Genomic DNA, 9,145 nt, shown 5'->3' with positions numbered 1-9,145 from the left:
CTTGAGCCCAGGAGTTTGAGGTTGCAGTGAGTAAGCTATGATGACACCACTGCCCTCTAGTCCAGGTAACAGAGCAAGACCCTGTCTCTAAAAAAAAAAAAAAAAAATTTGTTCATTCTACAAAGCTTAACTCCATTTTTAGGCCTTAAATCTATTTAAGATTCCCCCTCATCCCACATAGCCTAACGTGGCAAAAGCCTTCCTACTTTTCCTACATGCTATTCCCTTTGCTTAGACTGTTTTCCAGGTCTGGCTCACTCTCTTTGGAAACTTCTTTCTGATCGCAGGGTGAAGCAAGTGCCTCTCTGAGGTGCTGCCAAGACAACCAATACATACAACAACAGGGTGACAAATAATGTATCATGCAAACTGGGATGGCTATACCTACCACCACACTCCAAGCAGGTACTGCAATTATTTGATTCCCCTGCATTACTGTAAGCTCCCTGAGAACAGGGCATTCTCTTAGGCATTACCGTAATGCCTGACATTTAGTTTATATTTTATGAGTTTCTGAATGAATAAATGTTGAAGTAGATAAGTTTTATCTTGCTTATCAGTTTTTTGCTTATTTCAATCATGGCAACTTTACAGTGGTTGTAAATTTATAAATCATTTTCCCAAACATCACACAACTAATTCTCACAACTATCCTGAATAGGTATTTTTATTATCCTCATTTTGAGAATGAAGAAACAAGTTCATTGGTTGGTTTGCCCCAAATTGCTCATCTTCTAAGTAGAAGCTGGGACTCTTCTGAAAGCCCTAAGTTTCAGTTTTTGTAAACCAGACAACAGAAAGATCTGGGTATGACTATTAACTGAAAGCACCTTTGGAACATTCTAAGCCTCCCAGAGTCACCTTCTTCATCAATCTAAAAGTTTTCATCATTCTCCTACTGCCCATCCTGCAGGAAAAATGACCTGTCCCTTCCCCAACGCCCCTTCCATGTACTGACTCCCACTGTCCACCAGAGCATGCACTGTCCTAATACTACAGATTTAAAGTGGGGATGGAACTCTTCAGTTATCTCTAAAAAGGACTGCATGTGTCTCACATAGACAACTAACAGAAAATTTAATTCTTTAATTTTCAAATTTTATTTTGAAAACAATTTTAAATTCAAAAACAGAGTAATGTAAAAGATACTCATGTCCCCAACACTCTCAAATAAGCAATGTTGTAATTAAATGTCTGTGTACTATTTTGGGGCTTTGTTTTTACAACATCAACTTCCTCACAGCTCACTCTTCTTAAATATACCAGGTTAATTAAGGAATAAGTGATTCTGTACTTTCACTAGATTTCTTATCACAGTCAGTTACAGATTGAACTCCTTGTTCGACTATCCTCCCTTCTCATTATTGCACTTGACTAATTTACAAAAAAAAGATTTCTTGTAGTTAATACACAAATGACTATATGTGCCAAAAGTATACTTAGAAATCTATCTTACATATATACCAAGATGCCAATTATGAGTGATATTCAGGCCTGAGTCCCTGCCACCCACTCCCCAGTTATCAGTCCCTTCCACGCCACATCTGCAAACAGCACAATCAATAAGCCCTTTCTTTACTTTAATTTCCTTTTCATATGTTCAGCATGCAATCTTTGGATACTGATCAAGAGGAACTCCAGTCCCATATCAAGATAGGGATATCTTGGCAGTGGTCTCCATGGCAAGTATACCCACTCCTTCCTAACTATAAATTAGGAAACTCTCTATAAATGTGAGAGTTTTGTTTTAATGAGTTTGGCCCCTATAAATCAATTCATCAGAGGTTGGACAACATTATAACATTAACAACGTAAGAACTAAACTGCCAAGGTACAGTAACTACTTTATAAGGACAAACCTAAAATAGCAGCCCAGTTATATTTAAACTCTCAGGTCTGTTACTTAATCATAGAATTTTAAATCAGCCCAATGCAGAATACTCCCCTGTCCTCTACCTGGCAATTCTCACCAACCTGAGTAGTGAACAGAAAACATGAGCCCTCGCCAGGTGCAGTGGCTCATGCCTGTAATCCTAGCACTCTGGGAAGCTGAGACAGGAGGATCCCATGAGGCCAAGAGTTCGAGATCAGCCTCAGCAAGAATGAGACCCTGTCTCTACCAAAAACAGAAAAAATTAGCCAGGCGTTGTGGTACATGCCTACAGTCCCAGCTACTTGGGAGGCGGAGGCAGGAGGATCGCTTGAGCCCAGGAGTTTAAGGGCTGCAGTGAGTTATGATGATGCCAGCCACTGCACTCTACCCCAGGCAAGAGACTGTCTCAAAAAAAAAAAGAAAAGAAAAAAAAAGAAGGCCGGGCGCAGTGGCTAACGCCTGTAATCCTAGCACTCTGGGAGGCCGAGGCGGGCGGATTGTTTGAGCTCAGGAGTTCGAAACCAGCCTGAGCAAGAGCGAGACCCCGTCTCTACTAAAAATAGAAAGAAATTAGTGGACAACTAAAAATATATAGAAAAAATTAGCCGGGCATGGTGGCGCATGCCTGTAGTCCCAGCTACTTGGGAGGCTGAGGCAGTAGGATCGCTTGAGCCCAGGAGTTTGAGGTTGTTGTGAGCTAGGCTAACACCACGGCACTCACTCTAGCCAGGGCAACAGAGTGAGACTCTGTCTCAAAAAAAGAAAAAGAAAAGAAAGAAAACATGAGTCCATCAATTCATCAATCACCACAGGTCATCCCTAGGCACAGGGAAGCACACACAGCAGCACAGCTATGATCAAATGTTGCCTTCTCTCATTTTAAACAAGGAATTGACTGTTCCCTGTGATTATTTCTAAGGAGTAGGAGTCAGAATGACTTTCATTTTTGTGTTTTATGTACTCCAGCATAGGCTGAATTTTTACAAAGAGCATGGATTTTATAATTTAAGAAAAGTATTTCCATTTTAAGAAAAAAAAAGACGTGTAACTTTCAATTTGGCTCACATATGAATATGAAAACAAAGTAATTTCACTATTTTATCATAAAGAGATACTAGCACAAGAAAATGCCAGGAGAAAACATTCTACAGGGACCAAAGTGACCTCTCAAACAGATGTTTCTCAAATACACCTCAATTTTGGGGGAAGAGATTATAGCTTACAAATAAAAATCTATGGGAATTTTTCTGCGTTTCTATCCCAAATTGTTTTCCCCCCTTCGGGCCAGAAGGTTAATAGCAAAGGCTTAGTGCTTTTCCAGGATAGAGAGGGACAGGCCCAAAAGCAGGCACTTCTTTTCTCCCGCACATTAGAAAGGGAAATGGTGCTGCAAAGAACCCGGAGATAGTCTTAAAAAGCTCCATGTACTGTATCTTCCCCAGAGCCTGGCAAAAGAGGAGAATGAGGAAACAGTACAAAAATTTAGCAGTGTTAAAGTGCAATCAAAACACAGCCACTTGCTCTTGACTTGCAAGAGGCTGAGACTGTGCTTATGTCCTGCTGAGGTCCTGGTTAAAATACAGGTGTTCTCTTCTTTGACAATGATGCACCAGCCTCCCTCCTTACATGAACCCCCAAAAAGTAGGCCATCATATTAGGGGTGGGAAGACTAGAAAAGCTTCAGTAAAGACTGCTCAACCTGAGTTATTCAATACCATGAAAATGTGATCTTAATGGAGAAATCCTGCTTTTAAAATGAGTATGTTAACCGAAGGCTCTACTGCAGACTTTGTGTTTATTAACCTCTGGAAAAGCATTTCACATCCCCTATGCTTCAGTTTCCTGTTTCTTTAAGAAGAGGACACCCCCATCTATCTCCAAAGCCATCCAGTTATTATTGAGACTTTATTAGATATCCAGCAAAGGAGTTTTGAGGTTCCGAGCAAATGAAGGCCAGTCATCATTCAAGTTTTATCTTTTTCTATCTCAAGTCTCCCCATTTCTCTAGATCATATCCATTTGTACTGACAAAATTCCACAGAACCTAATTTCTCCGTTTCAAAGACGACCATGATTGCTTTGAAGTTATGAGAACTGCCTCCTTCACCAAATCTGCTTCAGAGTGTCTCCAACTTCAGCTCAAAAAACTGATCCTAGGTTGTCTCAAAAAGCCTCATACCACTCCTTGGGTTAGAGTGTCAAAGGGAAAACCGTTCCTGTCCTGATACATACTTAGACCAATGGAGAATCGGCATATACATACCACATTGAAACTAGATTTAAGAACATTATTACACACATACAAATGTCCTATCCCCAGAAAACATCAAAGACTTTCAACCTCTTCCTGACGCGCCCAATTTAGAAAATGTCCTGTCAACCCTTCAGATCATGTAGACGCGTTGCTTAGGTAGAAAGGGAGACTGGGAGGGGTGGCTGAGCTCAGACCCATGCCTACATACTTTAGTGGTAACGACTCCCGATCTGCATCCAACACATTTACCGAACGCTAACAGAACTTCTAGTAAGCGCCTACCACTGGAAGCGAAAGCATGTCCTTCCCAGGAAACAGAAGGTCTTTTCCACTGAAAATTCCCAAATCCCAGACTTTCCACTTTTTACTGAACAAAAAGCGTGTCTGCCGGCGAGAGGGGGTGGGAAAGAGCGTAGCAAGAATTTTGCACCACTCTTACGCCTCCTCCCTCGGAGCGCGCCCAAGTCTGCGGCCTCGGGCTCCGGGACACTTCCCCTCCCACCCGCCGCGGAGCCGCAGCTGTAAGTTAAGAGAAGCGGGCTCTGGGCACGTCAATCAACCGGGTCCTCCCGCCTCCCGTCTACACCTCCCCTCCCCCCCCACCAGAAAAATAAAGCCAGAAAAGAAAGGAAAAGAAGGTAACTAATTTGGGAACTAGTCTCCGGGGGGCTTCGCCTCAGACCCAGGAAGGCCGACGCCCCGGACCGGCGCGACGGCATCAAGAGGCGGCCTGGCAGCCACCCGTCGCCGAGTCCTCGCAACGCGTCCGCCGCGCTCCGGCTCCCCGCACGGGTCGGCGCCGCTCCGGCCCCGCACTCCGCCAGGCCCGCGGCCCGTCGCCCTCTGGCCCGGGCCAAAGTTGCGCAAATAGCCCCACAACTGGCAAATACTCACCGGCCACAGCAGGAACCAGGGCTGCGGAGATTTTAGGGAGTTTAAGGCAAATCAGCCGCGGGAAAGACGGGCGGAGGCGAAGGGGCCGCGAGCTGCAGTGGCGGTGGCGCGCGGCGCTCGGGCTGGGCTGCGCGGAGAGGCTCTGGCTCTGCCAGGGACTGTGCTGCAACAAAGGACTTCCGCTGCCGCACAGCCGCGCCTGCCGCACCGCACTGAGCCGGCCCCGCTTACGCGGCGACTCCGGGTCTGCCCACCAGTTCGCTGCGGCGTCCGCCAGCCTTCCCCTCCCTCTCGCCCGCCCACCCACTCCGCCGCTGGCTGCTAGGGGCACCCGTGGTCGCCTGTTTGTTGCAACAAGTTTCTGCGTCGGGCTCCGAAGAGGCTGGCGCAACCCGCACCGCGGGGGCCGGTGCGGCGGCAGTTTGACCACCCCTCTCGCCCCTCTCCCAAGGGTAGGCTTGGGACCTCCTCCTCCTCCTGCTGTTTGCACAGCTGGATGGGACTGGGCTCCTCCTGACTCCCCAAGGACAAGATGCTGCTTTCCCACTCCACCCAGATGTCAGACCCCTGCGCCGGAGGGCCCTCCCTCGCGCTACGCCCCAGGCGTTCTGGGGGCGTCCCGTCCCGTCCGCGACCCGTCGGTTAGGGGTCGCCCATTCCCCGTGCTCCCCCCACCCCGCCATCCGTGGGCCTGTCTGCCTCTGGCCCTGAGTCACTTCCCCCGCCATGCCCCACCTCGCCCAGCCTACCTCCCCTCCCAGACTCCTGCGGCTCGGCCTCACTGGCCCCACGCCCTCACCCCTTCCCCAGCGAACACGCGGGCGCATCTTTTCCCACCCCCCACCCCAGAATTGAGGGGGTGCCCGTGCTTTTGCACACCCTGGGGAAAGTCCCCGGGTCACGCGGTTGTGTGGGGAGCCTGTGACGCTCAGACTTGTCCCCACGCTTCCGCCTACAGAGTCACGACTAGGGACTGTGGTGGCAGAGCGCGGGCCGACCCCCGCCCGGCCACTCAGGCGGGCGGGCGCGCACGTACGCACGCACGCACGCACACCCCGGCCCTAACGCCCCTAGTTCCCCGGCTACCAGGCGGGCGGTCACGTGGGCTCATTGCTGGGCGGCCGGCGCGGGAAGCCGCGCGAGAGCGGGCCGCGGGGTGCGTGAGCCGGCGCTGCCGCGTGCCGTGCGCGGCGCGGGAGCCCGCCCCTCCTGCCCGGAGGAGCCAGCCGGCCGCCGCGGCGGCGTCTGGGTAAGCGACGCGGCCCAGCCCCTGTGGGCTGCTCTGGGCTCAGGCCCTCCCGCCGCGAGCTGCAGAGGGCGGCGGCCTGCAGCTGCACCGGTTTCGGGAGACAGATGCAAGTAGCCGGGGAGAGGGGTGTTTTTGGTCCGTTTGAGATGTCAGTCAGGGCACAGGAGGAAAATGGCAACCTCGAGTGAGGGCCGAGGATACCCAGAGCCACCCTTCGCTGTCTCCCGGGGCGGCCACTGGGGTCTGATGTTGGCGGGGATGGCGCGCGGGGGGGCGCCGTAAAGGCATGGAGCCCTCCCCTGCGGGCCTGGGTGCTACCCAGAGCAGGAAACCCTGACAGGACTGCCGCATTTCCTGGGCGGCCGGCCCGACCCCTCTTGCAAACGGGCGAGTCTCCAGATGCAGGCTTCGAGGACGCTGCGGCCACTGTCCTCCTTCCCAGTTTGTGATTACCCAGTTTCTAGGGTAGGAAGCCCTTCCCCAATAATATATTTTTCTTTTTTCAATTTTTTTATCTCGTTCTAAACAAATCCAGTTTTTGGAAGCTCACCCGTGTTATCACTGCCTTCCCTAGCACTCATAATTTGGAGAAATCAAACTGTTACCAGTTACTTGGCGCATAAGGCAGTACCTGGAACTTGACAGCAGCTAACGTGTTTCATAAATTAACGTCCGTATCCCTCCAAGGGATTAAATTTGGCATTATTTCTCCTAAGACTCAAGTCTTTCTCATAAAGCTACTGATTCACGGGATTATGTCAAGTGTGTAATGTACACTTTGGAATCTCAAATTTTATAGCTGAAAGGTACCTTATAGAAAATCCATTTCATCCATATCCTTTTACAGAGAAGACACCAGGCCTAAAGTGTAGTTATAGCTTGATTGAGCTATACCTCTTGATAACTAGACTTCAAGACTCCATCCAGACACCTTGGTCATTACACTCTCCACCATGCCAAGACTGCTTTGCCGGTTTAACCCGCTCACTGTGGAGAATTATCGTCAAAGGTGTTTACACTGGCTTGATTCAGGTTATTGAGAAGTCAGGCTTGGCCATTGTGTGCTCAGGAATAGTGGAGTTGGCACTATTTCTAGGTGGGCTAGGCTGCCTATGATGGACTTTGGACCTGAAAGCCACCGCCCCCCCCCCCCAATTCAGCCTTATTCTCTGCAAGAAAAACTAACATTTGCAGCATTAGTTGCTTCTTTAAGTCACCAAAGTCCTCTTTAGCAATCTGGATGTGTTTTAGTTGAGAGTAAACCATGAATTCATTATCAGACATCAGCTGGGATGGGAATCAGTTGGTTTTGATGTCTGGGAAGCAGTGAAACATCAGGGGATGGCCTGCAGGAAGCAGGCAGGGACCCCCCAAAACCTGCTACACTTTTTTTATCCAGTACTACCCTGAATGTCTTATTTGGTTGTAGTGGAGATGGATTCTGCTCAAGTTGGTCTCTGTTTATTGAGTACCTGATGGGTGAGGTCCCATACTAGCTGCTTTTATAGATGAATTTTGAATTCTTAACAAAAAGGAGATGGCCCTGTCTCCATGTTACAAGCCTGAGGAAACAGGCTCAGAGATATTTACCTAGCTGCGGTGATGTAGTCATTTGCAGTGAATTTAAGCCTAGATCACTTATCTCTTAAGTCCAGTCAGTGATCTTTTGCATTATATCTTGCACCCACTTCAGGCCGGGAAGGGGATGAGAGAATCGCCTGTGGCTGATTTATTGGCGCCTGTGGTTGCCCAGAGAGGCCAAGCAGGACTTTCAGCTGCCCTCTGTGCCTTAGAAAGTGGAGCTTGTGCTTCCACCCTATCTCCTGAGGGGAATGCAAAGGAGCCAGGCTGTCTAGCTGGGGAGGAGGGGCCCAAGTGCCTTGGCCATAAAATATCCTGGCCAGGGCTGTGCTGGGAAGTGTTGCATAATGCCCTCCCCACCACTGAAGCAAAGTGATTTATTTACTATGGTCTGTAGGTGGTGCTTGACCAGCCTGTCCTTTTCAGCAATAACAGGGCCAGAAAAGAGGGGTTTTATATTATTGCAGGTTTTTTCCTTGGTTTAAAACAGTGCAGGTGCTCTTATCTTGATGAATTATAAAGTACTTCTACACCACTTCCTGTGCCCCCTTTTTGCTTATTTATTCCAAATAGCATGTGAACTTCAGTCTTTTGATAGGAGAAAGTTAAGAAAAATATTGTTCCAGTTTATAGTTATTAACAGAGGCTATGGTGCTAGACCTGACTTTTTTTTATCTCAGTTTGCTAGTTGTGTGTCCCAAGTCGAGGTTTTTTCCCTCATCTGTAAAATGGAAATGAAAATAATGTTTATTAGTCACAGTGAAGATTGAAAAAGATAATGTACATAGAGCACTTAGCACAAGGCCTTGCCTAATGTATTTACACATAATAAAGGCTATTGAAAATATCCAGAACAGTATTCTCCCTAGGAAAGGAAGGATATTGATACTTGAACCCGCTTAAGGAGAATGGAGGAAGAAGAAAGTGTTTGAAGCAAACATCAGTTTAAGATTATTGATTAAATCTATTTACACTTGGCTTTTCCTTTGCTAGCAGGAATTTTATTTCTTTCTTTCCTTTCTTTCCCTTATTTGGAAAAAAGTGTTTTAAGTGTTGTCAGCTGTTTTTGAAATTTTTCTAATTCATTTCTTCCCTGGTTACAAATCAATTGTACATGGATGTTTTGTTTCTTCTGAAACACTATAGGCATTTTAGTTAAAGGGTTTTATTAGCCCACATGGGTAATGTGTTCATGGGACTGTAGTTTCATGGCAAAGGAAGTTACCTATATTCAGAAGTTATAATCACTCTTGTCTGTACTATACTCTAGGTCTATACTAGCACTGTTATTTTC

General features: G+C 47.8%; 2 protein-coding genes across 2 annotated transcripts in view; one reads left to right on the top strand and one right to left on the bottom strand.

Moving 5' to 3' along the window:
* Window positions 1-5,387, bottom strand: part of ZBTB1 (zinc finger and BTB domain containing 1) — a 17,802-nt gene extending 12,415 nt beyond the window's left edge. Inside the window, exon 1 of the mRNA XM_012656175.1 lies at window positions 5,022-5,387. The gene's annotated coding sequence lies outside the window, so the exon portion shown is untranslated. The remainder of the gene's footprint in view (window positions 1-5,021) is intronic.
* A 705-nt stretch (window positions 5,388-6,092) lies between these two features.
* ZBTB25 (zinc finger and BTB domain containing 25) overlaps window positions 6,093-9,145 on the top strand; it is a 17,404-nt gene continuing 14,351 nt past the window's right edge. Inside the window, exon 1 of the mRNA XM_012656173.1 lies at window positions 6,093-6,270. The gene's annotated coding sequence lies outside the window, so the exon portion shown is untranslated. The remainder of the gene's footprint in view (window positions 6,271-9,145) is intronic.

This window comes from Propithecus coquereli, unplaced genomic scaffold, assembly GCF_000956105.1.
Source record: "Propithecus coquereli isolate 6110/MARCELLA unplaced genomic scaffold, Pcoq_1.0 Scaffold5, whole genome shotgun sequence".
NCBI lineage: Eukaryota > Metazoa > Chordata > Mammalia > Primates > Indriidae > Propithecus > Propithecus coquereli.
This window is presented reverse-complemented; position numbering and strand designations above follow the sequence as displayed.